Raw genomic sequence first — 16723 nt, forward strand, 5'->3', positions numbered from 1 at the left:
GTGCGGCTACGAAGTCGTGCTACTTCTAGCACGACTTCGTAGCAAAAGTAAACCACGGCTTCAGTTAGACTTGTCCCTCATATATAGAGGGAAGTCGCGCTCAAAAGTAGTACACGGTTTACTTTTGAGGTCGCAGCAACTGAAGCCGCGGCAGTGGAAACGGGCCCCATTGAAAACAATGGGTTTTGACTTGCTGTGCGACTTGACATGTGTCAAGTCGCACCGCAAATCGCACTAGTGGAAACTGAGCCTAAAGAACATATTACCATTTACAGTAAAAGTCTTTCCAGGTCTCTTTAGGTCAGTTCATTGTTATTATGATGTTTAAAATTCTCTGAAGGCTTTATTGCTTTTTTTTATGAATCCTCTACGTTTACTAACGCATTTTTTCTTTTGCAACGTATTGTATTTGTAAGCTAATGCCCCATACACACGTGCAGATTATCTGCAGACTTTTGTCTGCAGACTTACCAAAGCCATATAATATGAGGTCAAACCTAAACACTTTCAATTTGCATGCAATCCGGCAGGCCCTTGCACTACATAGAAAAGGTAAGTCTGCAGACAAAAGTCTGCAGATAATCTGCACGTGTGTATGGGGCATAATTCTCAAAGAAAATTCCATGGGGTTTCACTTAAAATACAACCACCTTCTGGTTGGTGTTAACGGTGGTGTTTTATGATATATCTATTGAGAAAAGCAGGACAAGAGGCAATACCAGTTGGAGATACAAAAACATACTTAAAAAAGTGAATAAAAAACATGCCTGAAATAAATGTAATGTATTTGAAAAGAAAGGTTTCAACAGTTAAATAAGTATTTGAAGCTTCCGCTTCTTTTATTTTCACCTTTATATATTCAATAAATATGCATACGGATTACAGCGTTGCCAGCTCCAACTTTCTGCATATCCTATTTTGGTGTAAATTGAAATGCTAAGCCTGTGCACCTGTGAGTGGATCTTCCAATTGAATAGGGCTCTCCCTGTAGAGTGTGCTGCTCTCACTAGACTGTCTCTTAAATAGGTATTTCAAAGTGGAAAAATATAATGATTCCACACTGTTTAAATACGTTTATTTATTGTTTATTGAGAAAATGATCCTATAATAAAATAATAAATTCATAATCTACCCCTTTGTAGGCCCTTTAGGATCCTCTCTGCACCCCTGTGCTTACAAGAATAGACAACCATCGCCTACTCCCACCCACCCTGTCTCATACAGTGACACATGAAAAACTGAACATTTTCTATCAAATACTTACTGTAATTTTCCTTTACAGATGGACTCCATGGCAGCAGCAGTTTGGTAACATATGCTTGGAGTAGCTGTGCCCTCGCTCCTGCCCAATAGGACCCCACTCCCATAAATTTTGAGGCTGAGCCATCTAGCCTACTCATGACACTGGGTGGGGACTCATACTGCCATGGAGTCCATCAGAAAAGGAAAATTACAGTAAGGCCTCATGCACACTGGATGTTTTTACAGCTGCTGTTAGCAGCGTCAGACGTTTTTTTTTTCAGCTGCAGAACGCCCATCCATGTTATTCTATGGCCTCATGCACACATAGAGCTTTTAGGAGCTCCAAGTGGCATAGGCGTTTTACAGCTCCAAAAAAAACCCAGGAACTGTGGGTTCAGGAGCTCCAGCGTCAAGCTGCAAAAAAAACGTCTGACGCTGCTAAAGGCTCCATAAGGCTCCATTACGTTGCTTAACGTGCGTTAAGCCACGTTATACGTCTTTTTTCTTCCATTCAAAATCAATGGCTCCCTATGGGAGCCTATTGATTTGAATGGAAGTCACACCGCAGGTCGGATCAGAGTGATCCGACTTGCGGTGCGACCTGCACTGTGAGAATCTTGAGGGGGAACTCCACGCCAAAATTGGGAAAAAAACGGCGTGGGGTTCCCCCCCAGGTTCCAAACCAGGCCCTTCAGGTCTGGTATGGAATTTGAGGGTAGCCCCGCGCCGAAAAAACGGCGTGGGGTCCCCCCCAAAATCCATACCAGACCCTTATCCGAGCATGCAGTCCGGCATGCCAGGAAAGGGGAGGGGACGAGCGAGCGGCCCCACCCCCCCTGGATCATACCAGACCACACGCCCTCAACATGGGGGGGGTGTGGGTGCTTTGGGGCAGGGGGGCTCTGCACCCCGCACCTCAAAGCACCGTGCCCCCATGGTGATGAGGACAAGGGCCTCATCCCCACAACCCTGGCTGGTGGTTGTGGGGGTCTGCGGGCAGGGGGCTCATCGGAATCTGGAAGCCCCCTTTAACAAGGGGGCCCCCCCAGATCCCGGACCCCCTCCCTATGTGAATGGGTATGGGGTACACTGTACCCCTACCCATTCACCCCATAAAATGCAGTGTATGGAAATAACGACAGGAGACGTTTTGGAAAATGTATTAAAAATCTTCATCCGGCTCTTGTCCTCTGCGGGGGTCTTCTCCTCTCCGAGGGTCTTTTGCTCTTTTGCTGTCCGCCCTTCTTGTCTTCTCCTCTCCGGGGGTCTTCTGCTGTCTTCTCCTCTCCGGGGGTCTTCTGCTCTTTTGCTGTCCGCCCTTCTTGTCTTCTCCTCTCCGGGGGTCTTCTGCTGTCTGCCCTTTTGCTGTCCAATCTTCTTGTCTTCTCCTCTCCGGTCTTCTGCTCTTTTGCTGTCGGCTGTCGGCTGTCGGCTGTCCTTCTTCCTCCGGTCCTCCGACGACGACGTCTCCAGCGATTATGCCGGCCTCTGGTCTCTGCAGCTTATTATATAGCCATTAGGGGCGTGGCCTCCAGATGACGTCACCGGGAGACCACGCCCCCTTGTGTCACAGATGATGTCATCTGCGTTATGTAAACAGCTTTGGAGCACGTTTTTATGACGCCCTGTGTGCATGGAGCCTAAGTATTCAATAGGAAATTTTCTGTTTTCCTAACAGTCTCCATGGCAGCATACGTTTGGGAACTAACTAGTCCAGTTCAGTCCAATTCAGTCCAAATTAAGGGTGGTGGCCACAAAAATTAGGGTTTCAATCACAGGACTCAGCCAACAGAAATGCTGTGGATAGAAATTAACAGACCCCAATAAGCCAAAACAGTCTTAAACACTTAAGCCCCAGAAGATTTTACCCCCTTCCTGACCAGGGGGTATTTTACGATTCGGCACTGCGTGAATTTAACGGACAATTGCGCAGTCGTGCGATGATGTACCCAAATGAAATTGATGTCCTTTTTTTTCCCACAAACAGAGCTTTCTTTTGGTGGCATTTGATCACCTGTGCGATTTTTTGATCATGCGCTATAAACAAAAAAAGAGCGACAATTTTGCAAAAATAACAATATTTTTCACATTTTTTTATATGAAATTCCCCCCAAAAAAATGTAAAAATCTAAATTTTTTAACATTTTAGGCCAATTTGCTTTATGATACATATGTTTGGTAAAAAAAAAATCGCAAAAAGCGTATTTTGATTGGTTTGCGCAAAAGTTATTGCGTTTACTAACTAAGGGAAAGATTTTTGTCATTTTTATTGTTTTTCTTTTTAACGAGTAATGGCGGCGATCTGCAATTTTTTTTTGCGGGACTGCGACATTGCGACGGACAGATCGGACCCTTGACTTACATTTTTGACACTTTTGGGGGTACCAGTGACATTACTACAGTAATCAGTGCTATACATATGCACTGTTACTGTAAAAATGACACTGGCAGGAAAGGGGTTAACTTTATTGGAGAGGGAGGGGTTAAGTGTGTCCCTAGGGGTGTGCTTCTAACTGTGATTGGATGTGGCTGTGTGTGTAACAGCACAGATTAATGGTCCTACATAGCAGGACCGTATGATCTGTGTTTATTACACAGGGGAGAGTGACAGGCGGCTTTGTTTACATTAGTCGCCTGCCTTTCTCCCTCTCCACCCGATGATCGCGAGTGACCGGCCGGCATCGGTTCCCCCGGTCACATGCGACAGCTTCTTAGTGAATGAGCGGGGGCGGGAGCGCGCCCCCTATTGGCTCCCAGGCTAGTGACGTACCGGTACGTCACTTTGCCTGGAAGGGGCTGACCGCCACCGTATATAGTCGGGCGGCGGTCGGCAAGTGGTTAATGGAAGACATGTCATCCCCCTACAAATATTCCTGGGACCCTTTCACAGGAAGCCCACAAAGTCTACACACTCCTGGCAATGATTCTGGATATCTCTGTCCTGCTGGTTCGGTTAGAGAAAGTGACAAAGAGATGTCTTAAAACTTTAGGTAACACTGTAGTTTGTGAGCATGCTCAAAGTATCCCAATATCCAGGGCATGGAACTAGTTATCCTTAGTGGTCCTGCATATGGGAGGAACAAAGCTTTTGTTCTCATAGCATGTCAAAGCCACCTTAGATTGCAACCCAGTATGGATATAAACACTACCCATACTAGGCAGAATGCCAATAATGATCCCACATAGCCCAAGGCCCAGATTCTGGCAGACCTCCTGACTGAGGAAAAAACCCATAGAGAGGCTGCCTTCATGACTGAGTATTTACTCAGTGGTGAAGGCAGCATACTCAAACTGGACTGAAAGACATCCCATCTGAAGCAGCAAGCTGCCAAAGGGTTCTAAAGATTCTGATGCTAGAAAACTTCCTGCTGAGAATGTGGCCATTAGAGAGATTGCCACCATGGCTCAATCTTTATTTCAACTGAATTGGAGGGGATCCCACCTGGAGCTGTCAGTCACCAAGGATCCTTCGTAGCCTAAAGCTCTGATCTTGGAAAACTTTCTGGCTGGATAGCCCTTAGATTGGCTGTCTTCATAGCCATAGCTGGACTGAAAAGAGATCTCATCTGGAGCTGGCAAGGAAGTCCAGAGCAAGTAATAAATCCCATGTAGAGAGTCTTGGTTCTCCCTTGAGTCTAAGATGCAGCCCCCATCAACGTATTGGATAAGTAAGAGATAGTCCACCCATGAGACAATGGATATGACAGGGACTCCAGAAATCTGTCCTCTAATACGGCTTAACTATTTCAGTGCCCTGATTATCAGTGCAGCCCCATCAGTGCAGATCAGTGCCACCTCTCAGTGCTGCGTATCAGTGCACATCAGTGCAGCCTCCTCAGTTTCCACCAGTGCAGTCTCTTTAGTGCCCATCAGTGAAGCCCCATCAGTGCCCATCAGTGCAGCCTATAAGTGCCCATCAGTGCAGCCAATCAGTGCCCATTAATGCAGCCTCATCAGCATACATCAGTAAAGAAGAAAAATTACTTGTTTGAAACATTTTGTAACAGAAACTATGAAAATTGTTAGTTTTTTTTTTCAAAATGTTCAGTCTTTTTTCTTTTGTTTGGCAAAAAATATAAAACCCATTGGTAATTGTATACCACTAAAATAAAGCTCTATCTGTTTAAAAAAATGATACAAATTTCATTTGGGTACAGTGTTGCATGACCATGCAGTTGTCATTCAATTTGCAACAGCACTGCAAACTGAAAATTGGCCTGGGCAGGAAGTGCCTGGTATTGAAGTGGTTAAGATCAATTGAAGTCCAGAATGTACCTGACCTCAGGACTGAGGCAGAAGGAAACAAAGCAGTCCAAAATGAACAAGCTTCATTAAAATCCTGTTGTAGACTTTCTAGATATCTGCTTAGAGAAAAATAGTCAAGGCTAGTTAGTCTCTTCAGGACGAAAAACTGGAAGAGATGAGCAAGGTTGAAGCATTGCATTCTGCAACAGAAGATCCCATCTAAAAGAAAGGACTGTAATCTGATAACCTGGTACCAAAAGCAGGAACCAAGGCCTGTTTGGCCAGTGGGAAATTATTGTCATGATTGCAAAAGGTCTTTAGCAACTGTATATGGATTGGAATAAAGAGAAAGCATATGGCTTGTTGAATCCTTTCCTGATCTGTCACAGCATCTGCACCCAGGGCTTGGACTAGGCTCCTCAAGTAAAAGATTTCTGGCTTGAAATAGTAAGGAGATGCTAACAGATCTAACTCTGAAATCTTGCCCAGAGATGAAATTCATTTAAAGGAACCCGGATGCAGAAACCACTAGTTGCTTAGCTGGGCCAATTCAATCAAATCAGGTCAATCAAATGTTAGAGAGATTACTCTCCACTCAGGCAACAATCATCTCTATCTACCTCTCTTAGTAGACTAACCCTCATAGTTCTCACCTGCCCCCTGATGTAAAACACCACTGATGTTGTTTAGCCCTATCGAAGACTAAAAAACCTACTGTGAGGTGATGAAAGGAAAGGGAGTCTTTAAGGGCTAGCCAGAAAACTGAAATGTTCAAAACAATTTCCCAACAGGGGAGTTGCACTGGGCATAGCTCTGCAGCACAGAAGATTTACTACTGTACCAGCACCCAAAGGCTTTATCTGACTGTTTGTGAGACATGAATAGCTGGGTGCATGTCCTACGTTGGAGAAAAAAAAAAAAACCTTCAGGACAGGAAGCCTCTTCCATTGAGACCACCTTAATATAGGGATGGGAGAAACTATGGTCCTGATCATCAGGCATTGAGATGTGACAGGTGAAGGGAGGAAAGCCAGGATAACCCAGTCTCTTACCACCAGTATGCTCTAGTGGCAAAAAAAAAACAATGTATCCTGAATCATGATGAATTATCCTCTCAGATACATAAGGATTTGCATAAGAGCAAGATGACCCTTTTTGAAAGACTAGTCAGGCAACCTCTTGTAGGGTTCTGAGAACTGCCTCTGTATTCTTGAAAGGGATCTCTATCCAGAGAAGGAGTGGATTGATAATCCAACCAGTAGACATGTACAGTATGTTGCACAATATCTTGACACATGTAGAAACAGAGTTAAGTCAGAGGATTCCTCCTGGCACAGTCATAGGCTTGAAGGTGGCTGATTCTCAAAACATGGGCTGAAGTGCTTATACTGAGGTTCCATGTGTCCGAGACAAAAGCTGTACCCTCTTATCAGAAGAGGAGCAACCAGGTACTCATAACAGATGTATGAGTGGCACAATCTGAAAAAGACTTCAGATTCAGCCCACTGCTGACTTTTTGCCTAAGGACTTTTCTTTCTCTTTTCTATTCTTTCTGGACTCCAAGCCAGGACTGCAGGAGCAAAACTCTTTGGAGTTAGACACCGACTCTTGAACTGCAGGCTTATTTCACTCAGCAGACATTTACTCTGAGGCAGGAGGCCAGATTAAACACAATCCCAGCTCTTTGCTATCAAATGAAGCTTGCCCTTAAAGGGGACAGTTTAAACACTTGCAATGTAGACAAGAATGCGTCACTTGTCAGAATTATTCTTTAGGGTGGAATTAATATTCTTCATCTCAACTTCCATTGCATTGGAAGAGAGGCAAAGGTTAGGGCGGATTCTCAGGCTGCAACAGACAAACAGATATACCCCCTAAAGGCAAGACCAACACATACAATTACCACCAGAAGACGCCACACCCCCTCCCCCCAAAAGGACACACCCAGTCACCATGATTGAGTATACCACTGAAGGACACAGCATCCTCAAATGGCAACTACGTAAACAAAAAAGGTGATTCCATATGCTGGAAAACCTCTTCCTCATAAGTGCCTAATTTGACATTACTGCAGTGCTGGTAGAGGTGTCCTGATTGGGGTTTGAACTGAGCAACCCAGTGCTGCAAGGTAAATGTGTTGACTACTAAGCCACTCTGCTGCTCTGGCATTCTGTTCAGTTTTGCCGCACTCTTCTGGAATGTGCTTCTAGCTTAAACATCATAGGGGAAAAATACAACACACTCCCTTGGATGTGCTTAAAATACTTGCATTTTAGGTAACCCTGCAGGATCTTACATTTTAGAAAAAAAGCTGTTCAGTCGAAGGGATTGCATGAGGACTCGGGGGCATACAATGCGATTAGAGGAGAAGCGTTTTAACCTCAGGCAATGCAGGGAGTTCTTTACTGTTAGGGCTACAAGATTGTGGAATTCTCTACCACAAGAGGTGGTTTCTGCGGGTAGTATGGTGGCTTTCAAAAGACTATTGGACGTGCATCTCAAGGATCAGAACATTCAGGGGTATGTGAGATGATTACAGCCACACACACCTACACAGGTTGAACTGGATGGACTATTGTCTTTATTCAACCTCACCTACTATGTAACTATGTAACTATCAGCCTTACAAAAGGGAGGTACAAAAACCTGCATATAGACCATCCTCATCTGCATCTTCCTCTTAGGAATTGTTGAAAGAGGATTAAATTGGCCAGTTGACTGGTCCTGCAAGGACAAAAAAGCTTGCCATTTTCAGAGTAGAGAATCTTTCCTTTAAAAACTTACATTGCAGGTACCTCTGCAGGATCTTACATTTTTGGCATCCTAACAGCCTTACAAAAGGGAGGTACAAAAACCTTCATATAAATCACCCTCATCTGCATCTTCCTCTTAGGAACTGTTTAAAGAGGATTAAATTTGCCAGTTGACTGGTCCTGCAAGGAAAAAAAATCCAACCACCTCCATGTGTGACCTCCAGAGAGTAGTCACAACTTAGAAGGAATAAACTGCTGGTTGCACAAGGACCTGGAACTGTAAAAGAAACAAATCCCTGCTAAAGGACACTGCACAAGTCTAAGGGAGAACTCCACATTGTTAAGAAAAAAAATATATTATAACATGTACAATTGCTACCCAAGCCATGTAATAATTAAAAATAAGCTTCCCAATTCAAACTCCAGCTGCTGAAGTTTCTAAACTGTCAAAAAAGACAATGTAATAATAGTTTCTGTTTGTTAGGTGAGAAAAACTCCTAAACGGTTAACCAAACTTTGATGAAATGCAACAATGTACATCGATATGGCATCTGACCACATATGATGTCTGACCACTGCATGGCATCTGGTCAAGTGCCTTCTGCTGAACTCAAGCCAAACATACTCACGTATCCTAGACCTCTTCCGCAGGGCAATTAATGCACCTACAGGCCAGGGCGACCTGGGTCCCAAAGGCAAAAATTCAGCTGCTATATCCATGCTGGGTACACTTAACGATCACCCACTGATAGCAGGGCTCCTGGCCAATACAAACACCCACCAAGGGCAATTCCCACTCTCCAGGCATCAATCCTCTGCATATGTGTGCCAAGCACCACCCTGCTAATAGCTGGAGACTCAGTGTACACTAAAGCCATCCTCAAAGGCTTCTGAACACCACAGGATGCTCCTTACATCACACAACTGCTCTCACACGATACCCAGCCACCGACCAAGATTTAGCCACTGACCAGAGCCTGATCTAGTCTATCTAATCTGGGGGGTGCAGTAAAAAAAAAAAGTCAGGGGGGATAATGTCAACACTGTATGAGTCACTGACAGTCTATCACACAGAGTCTCAATCTGGGAAACATTTGGATTTAGTAGGCTGTCATTAGATTAGGTTGATTAAAAATAACCTGTGCCCCCTTATATCAGATGCCCCCTTTACATCAGGGTCCCCATCAGAGTACTCCCTTACATCAGATGTTCCCATTAGAGCTCTCCATTACATCAGTGTCCCTATCAGAGTTCCCCTTACATATGATCAGTTATCCACATCAGCATGGTCCCTTGCATCAAGTGTCAACATCAGAGTATATTTTGCTATTTGATCGGGTGAATATAGCACTGGCAAGCTGCAAGTGATCAACAGAGATGCATCACAGGCACTTACTCTACTCTGAGATTTTTGCATGCACACCTAACTGCCCTTTCACTGAATTTTTTCCTTTGTTTTTAAAGGTTGTGGACACTTGAATTTTCAATATTTAATTTAGAAGAAGTCAAAAACATATTGCTTGTTCATTTTATGTTTTTTATTGAGAAAAAAATGTTGAAAATCACTGTACTGTTACATCTGTTTTTAGTTATTGGGCACCAATAACCGCAGTAAAACTTTCTGGTAACTTTTAAAAAGTCCTGGCATCAGCTTGGGGGAATGTTAGCTTATTGGAGGGCTTTTTCACATGAACTGCATGCTTCGGGTCCTTCCACAACGCTTCTATAGGATAATGGTTCAGACTAAATCATTTAAAAATGTTAGCTTTTTTCTGCTTTAACCAATCTTTGATAGATTAACTTTTATGTTTTGGATCATTGTCTTACTGCATGACTTGCATGATCTTTTCTTGCTCTTCAGTTCATGGACAGATACTCTGAAATTTTTCTCTAAAATTTGCAGGTGCAAGTCAGAAATTATAGTTTTATCCATGACAACATGCAGCCTCAGTGCAGGAATAGCAAAGCAAGCACAAACCACAATCCTGCCACATTATGTTTCACAGTTGAGATAACGTCCCTATGCTCGAATGCAATGTTTCCTTTTGTCAAACAAACTTATGTCAACAAGTTTTTATGTTGGTTTAATCCATTTACAGAACATTATTCTTAGTAGCTTAGCTTTTAACTTATCTATGTGGCCTTTAGCTTTCTGTAGATGAGTGGTAATGTTCTTTTTGGATAGTAGTGGCTTGCAACCTCACAATGTACACCAATGTTATTTACTGTTCTCATAATGGTAGACTCAGCACTGGAATAGTGAATAAACATGGTAATTCACTATTGCAAGAGAGGCCTCTTCTACCTTAGATGTTAGTCTTGTGTTATTTTGATTTCTCTCAGAATTTACCATGACTTGCTTTTATGATCTTTGTAGGTTGACCACTCCTAGAGAGAATAACAATGTTATTGAATTGCCTGTGCATGAACATTAACTCCTTGACAATAGACTGGTAGAGGCCAGACTTTTTTTTATTATTTTGTAATATTTTCCAGCCTAGTGAGCAATATTAACTGTTTCTTAGAGGTAGTAAACACCACTTGCTCACTTGTACCAACAGGTAAGCTCAATATAATACTTACCTGTAGGTAGAAAGAATATCTCCTAAATGTGCACCTTTTAGTAGACATTCACTATTCTGTAGTGGGTGACATCACCGGTGCATGAGCACTGTGCTCTGAAGGGATGTCATGCCGTCCCTTCAGATCCCTGTGCCACGGCCATGGCTCCCGTGCGCATGTGTGTGAGTGACGTCATTGTGGCTCAGCCATTCAAACAGCCAGAGACAATGAACCCGGAAGGAAGACCAGGTGAAGATAGAAGCCCTTAAAGTAATGACAGCACGCTGCTGCTGGGCTTTGTTTTAGGTTAAGTCTCTCATAATGTGCAAGTATGCAATGCATACTAGCATATTATGCCATTACCTAATAGAGGGAACGTTTTTTTTTTTTTATGAAAGTTTATTACCGCTTTAAGAAGTCCTTAGAAATCTTCTTGTTTGAGCCATGGCACACTTCCTTAAAGATGAGTTTTAGAGATCAGATGTGAATAGTAAAGACCTAGATTTCTGTTTTTTAAATAAGACAGGGCCTCTTATAGTCACAACTGATTTTGATCCCATTGATTAAAATTCCTGACTCTAACCCTCTATACAATTTAGTTTAGAAACATAGAGGTTCACATCCCTTAACCACATATAAATTGGTAACTTTAAGTCATTTCTATCAATAAATAGAAAGTGTAATGTTTTGGTTACGTTGGTTAATTTGGTGATCAGCATTTTTTTTTTTAGGACTTGGGTCACACAGATCACACTTTAGATCATATTTATGCAAAAAAACAATGAACATTCAAGAGGGTTTTAAAAATTTTACCTTCTTTGAGGATACCTAATGTAAAAATCACTTTAGTTTTCCTCACAGAATGGGGCTTGTAGCCACTTTGTTGGATATCTTGGAAATAAGCCAAAATGTAGGAATGTAAACATTGGTTGTATTTTGGCTAAGCTTCATGAGTGATAGAAAAGGCCTACCGGTACGGCATTTGTATTAAATATTATTTTTTACAGATGGCACCGACAGTGTACAGTAAATTAAACCAATGAGGCCTCTTGTCTGCATAGACCAATTTATGTAAAAGGTGATCCTAGCCTTTAAAAACAAATGCTTTTTACAGAATTTTCAAAGATGGTTGTCCTGCTTAACCATTTAACGACACATATATAAACAATGTTTTTGACTAGAACATCTAGTTTTAGTAAATCTGCTTTTAGACTGCATAACTGTACAAAACTCCAAGGTTTCTCAAATTATGGAAACAACCCTTTAGTTTGTAAAGAATTAAAATACTTACCTGCCTTAGAGCTATACTCTGGACACAAACATTTTCATTTAAATGTATTCCTTAATTCTCACAAACATTAAAAATCTACATTGTGTCCACCCACTACAGGCATCCTGGAAAGATTCACATTAGATTACTACAGATCAGAAAATAATATCTAAATAACACCAAGATGTAAAGTAGATACAAAACAAAAGAGTTCCCCTTGGGTGGGACTTTATAGGCACTGACTTTACAATAAAACGAAAAATATATGAAATTTATAAATTTTATTGAAAAATTCTATACAAAATAGATAAAAACAATTAGGCAAGCTGCATAATACATCACATGTAACAGTAGAACATAGACCACAAGACCCCCGGGTTGTGACCCGACGCGTTTCGGAGTATGAATCTGAACTCCTTCTTCAGGGGTGCCCTTGGAGGGTGGTTAAGTTCACTGTAGTGATTAGCATGAATCGCCTGCCTGAGAGTTAAAAACAAGTGATCAGCATGCCGGTGTTGCCCATCAGGGATGCCGTATGGTTGTCCTGGGAAGTATTGAAATATTGGACAGATTCTTGGGTATAGGGTGTCGGAGTTTGCGCGCTGGCTAGTCTCAATAGAGGCTAGGTGGGAGCAGCTGAAACCCCAAAAGGCAGCAATCCTCCAAGATCAAAGTTCTCTCCTGCCGGACACACAGGGACTTTGAAGGCTCCATTGCTGTATTTCATTGTGAAAAAAACTTTGATCTTGGAGGATTGCTGCCTTTTGGGGTTTCAGCTGCTCCCACCTAGCCTCTATTGAGACTAGCCTGCGCGCAAACTCCAACACCCTATACCCAAGAATCTGTCCAATATTTCAATACTTCCCAGGACAACCATACGGCATCCCTGATGGGCAACACCGGCATGCTGATCACTTGTTTTTAACTCTGAGGCAGGCGATTCATGCTAAACACTACAGTGAACTTTACCACCCTCCAAGGGCATCCCTGAAGAAGGAGTTCAGATTCATACTCCGAAACGCGTCAGTTTACAACCCGGGGGTCTTGTGGTCTATGTTCTACTGTTACATGTGATGTATTATGCAGCTTGCCTAATTGTTTTTATCTATTTTGTATAGAATTTTTCAATAAACTTTATAAATTTCATATATTTTTCGTTTTATTGTAAAGTCAGTGCCTATAAAGTCCCACCCAAGGGGAACTCTTTTGTTTTGTATCTAACTTTTGGGATGTGGCACTCATGGGACTATTCAACATGAACAACTATTTGAAGATGTAAAGTAGGAATACTTAAATGTACAGTATTTGTATTTTGTTTTTAGGCAATATTTGCTTATCCCAAAGTTCATTTTAAACTTGGAACATTGTTTAATAGCTGTTTATACATGGGGTATCACTTAAAGTTGAAACCCTTGATATCACAGAAATAGAGTAGGATTTGTGAAACAAGAATTGGTGTATAAATAAATAGGAGGGTAAAATACAACCATATTGCACTGGGCACATCTGGATAAGAAAAAACGTTAGATTATTATATCATTAGTGCACATATAGTAAATTTATAAAATACCTGTCTGTATGTATAACCTACAGGTGTAACTATTTTTACTGCTGTCCATGAAGAGGGTAAAACTGTGACTTGGAGGTATTGGAATGATAAAGAGCTACATCAAGATAAGGCAACACATATGACACAGATTATGTAAGTTTTATTTTCTGACTCCTTAACAAAAAAAATGGAATGATTATTGATGTTAATAAATAATATTTTGTTTGACACAGTTCTCTAAAACATACTTTGACCATATGTATTTCTAAATTGTTTTTTTTTTTTGTAAGCAACATTTAATTTTAGAAAAAAAAAAAAAAATAGCAGCTTTTGAAATAGTATCTATTGTCTTTCTTGCATGTTATATTGTACAGGTTCTTGATTCAGTCATAGTTTCCAATAACAAAAGCACAAATTGCTGCTAAGTTTCAATTGTAGACACAAAAGCATGTTGTGTCTATGAGAGCATTTCATAGATTACTGTAGATAATCACACTTTCCATGGCAAAAAAATGAAATAATAACATTTTCTGCTACACATATGGTATAATTGATTAAAACCTATGCATTATTTCACTGAATGCCAACTGCAAGATTCTTTGAAAAAAAATAATATTTAATTTGAGAAAAATTAGTTTGTTTATATTTCATCCCAGCTGTTTTTTGTCTTCAGCTTTCATTTTAGCTTCACTGAATCGATTGTGTGTGCTTTTTGCTTAAAAAAACATTGTTATCTTCATTCTGAAATATGAGAAGACACAATAGAATGCCCATCAATGCCACGCTTGTATTTTTACCATAAGGGTTCTTGCTCTGAGATTTTGGATGGAAATTGCCAGATATAATTGAAGTGCTTTCCTTGAGAACATGCATACTGCCAAGGAGACTAACAGTCTGTTATCGAATGAAACTAGAAAAGCATTAGCAGATTAATTTAATTGACTTGCTCTTCAGTCTAGATGATCCGTACACAGCGCTGATACAGGGTTTTCTGTTGCTACAATTTATTGTACAATAGACACATGCTACCTTTTTGTGAGAGCTAATTATAATTGATGGACCAGCACTTAGCGGATACTGGATAGATGATTGTCAGACTAAAACTGGGGATAAATAGCACAAAATAGCATAATATTCAACCTACAAAATTAAATGTCCTTTTTTGGTGCATGATTTATTTGCTTTATATTAAGAAGCTAAGCAAACTAATCTCACAATTACTGCTTTTTAGTGCTCTCTCTCTCTATGTATACTGTATAATAGAATATATATATATATCACTAAAAGGCAGTAATTGTGAGAGATTATATACAACAGTATATATATTTATACAAGGGCATTTAGGTGAAACCGGGACTTTTGCGTTTATATTGATTTTATATCACAAAAAAAAACAAATTTCAAGGAGTGGAAACTGCATTTGTTTCTTATACATATACACATACATACGTGTACTCCTCTGCTACATTTATACACTTATCCCAGTGTTTGGCATAGGAAGATTTGTCAATAAGCCTGAACCAACAAGAAAAAAGTGCAGCGCTCAAATGGTCAATAAATATCTAAAAATCATCCATAAAAGATCATTCATAAAAAATCGCTGTAATACATCCTGAAGCCAAGGGAGGAAGAGGTTAAGACTGGACATTTTTGACGCAGCTCTTAGGGGTGTCTGGCGTGTTTTCTGCCTCTGCATGTTAACCTCAGTGTCCATACACACACATACAGTATCTCACAAAAGGGATACATGTTAAGGTCCGAGGATCCAGTGTGGAGATTTTACTGTGCTGATTGTTGAATAAAGCCCCGTACACACGTACTGATCGTCGGCCGAACGATCGGCCGTCTTTTATCCAGGGCTGTCGTGTCTGTTGAAAACTGCAAAAGAATGCACACGAATTTTGTCGGCCAACAACAGCCGACTGCAGAAGTGATGTCATGTGATGGTTAACTTTCCTTGTCTTTTTTCTTTTCTGAGCATGCCCAGTCTTGCTAATCTGCTGTCTGTCGGCCGAAATCTGTACTGACTGGCAAACAATCAGCTGTTCTGGTGTTGGCCAACAAAAATTTTAATGCTTGCAAGACAGATTCTTTTCGGCCGAATGAGCGCTGTCGGCTGTCGGAAGCATCATACTAACAAGCCTACAATCGGCCGATCGGTCGTCAGCCGAATATTTACGGCCGACAATCGGTACGTGTGTACGGGGCTTTAGGCTGTTTACTCTCAGCCTTCAGGTGAGAGGCTAGAACCACTGGTGGAGTGTGAGCACCCTGTATCTGGATATTGTCAAGCACTGTGCACTTTTTCCCTGGGACTCTCTTGGACTTTTTAACCCCTTCCTCCCTTGGCTTCAGGATGTATTACAGCGATTTTTTATGAATGATCTTTTATGGATGATTTTTAGATATTTATTGACCATTTGAGCGCTGCACTTTTTTCTTGTTGGACTTTTTAAGGTTTTCTGTATTTTTACCTTGGTGTCAGCTGCTTTTGTAATATTTGTTTTTTTGCTTGCGCTGATATATTCTTCTGTTAATAAGCCTGAAACATCCTAGGACAGTCTGCTTTACTATGTCATTAGTGCACCACTGAAAGATTCATCTCTTGTGCAATTTCATGGACTAGCCTATGACATATGTGCTGCTTATCAGTAATAGGACACACTTGTCACTTACTACTGTGTGCAGCCCCACCACGCTAGCAACGTGTGTATTCCCGCAACGCTAGCAAGCCCCAGTTTTACTAAAATGTCCTTCGTATGTGTATATATATATATACACTTTAGCCCCGGAGGATTTTCCTGCTTAACGTCGAGGCCACTTTTTTCAACTTGGCACTGCACGACTTTAACTGACAATTGCGTGGTCATGCAACCCTGAACCAAAACGAAATTTACGTCCCTTTTTTCCCACAAACAGAGATTTCTTTTGGTGGTATTTGATCACCTCTGCGCTTTTCATTTTTTGTGATATTAATAAAAAAAGAGCAAAAATTTTGCGAAAAAATTGACATTTTCTACTTTGACAGTTAAAAAATATCCAATATATTCAATTTTTGTGATATATTTAGGCCAAAATGTATTTAGCTACATGTCTTTGACA

The 16723-nt window shown here is 41.1% G+C and overlaps 1 protein-coding gene across 5 annotated transcripts in view; it reads left to right on the plus strand.

Moving 5' to 3' along the window:
• The window catches only part of LOC309556114 (poly(rC)-binding protein 3-like), a 1192398-nt gene that overhangs the window by 157632 nt on the left and 1018043 nt on the right, over positions 1-16723 (plus strand). For all 5 annotated transcript variants that reach the window (XM_082258445.1, XM_082258444.1, XM_082258447.1 and 2 more), the window contains exon 2: positions 13666-13774. The gene's annotated coding sequence lies outside the window, so the exon portion shown is untranslated. The remainder of the gene's footprint in view (positions 1-13665; positions 13775-16723) is intronic.

The sequence above is a fragment of the Pelophylax lessonae genome (assembly GCF_965119305.1).
Source record: "Pelophylax lessonae genome assembly, chromosome: 5".
In the NCBI taxonomy this organism is placed as follows: domain Eukaryota; kingdom Metazoa; phylum Chordata; class Amphibia; order Anura; family Ranidae; genus Pelophylax; species Pelophylax lessonae.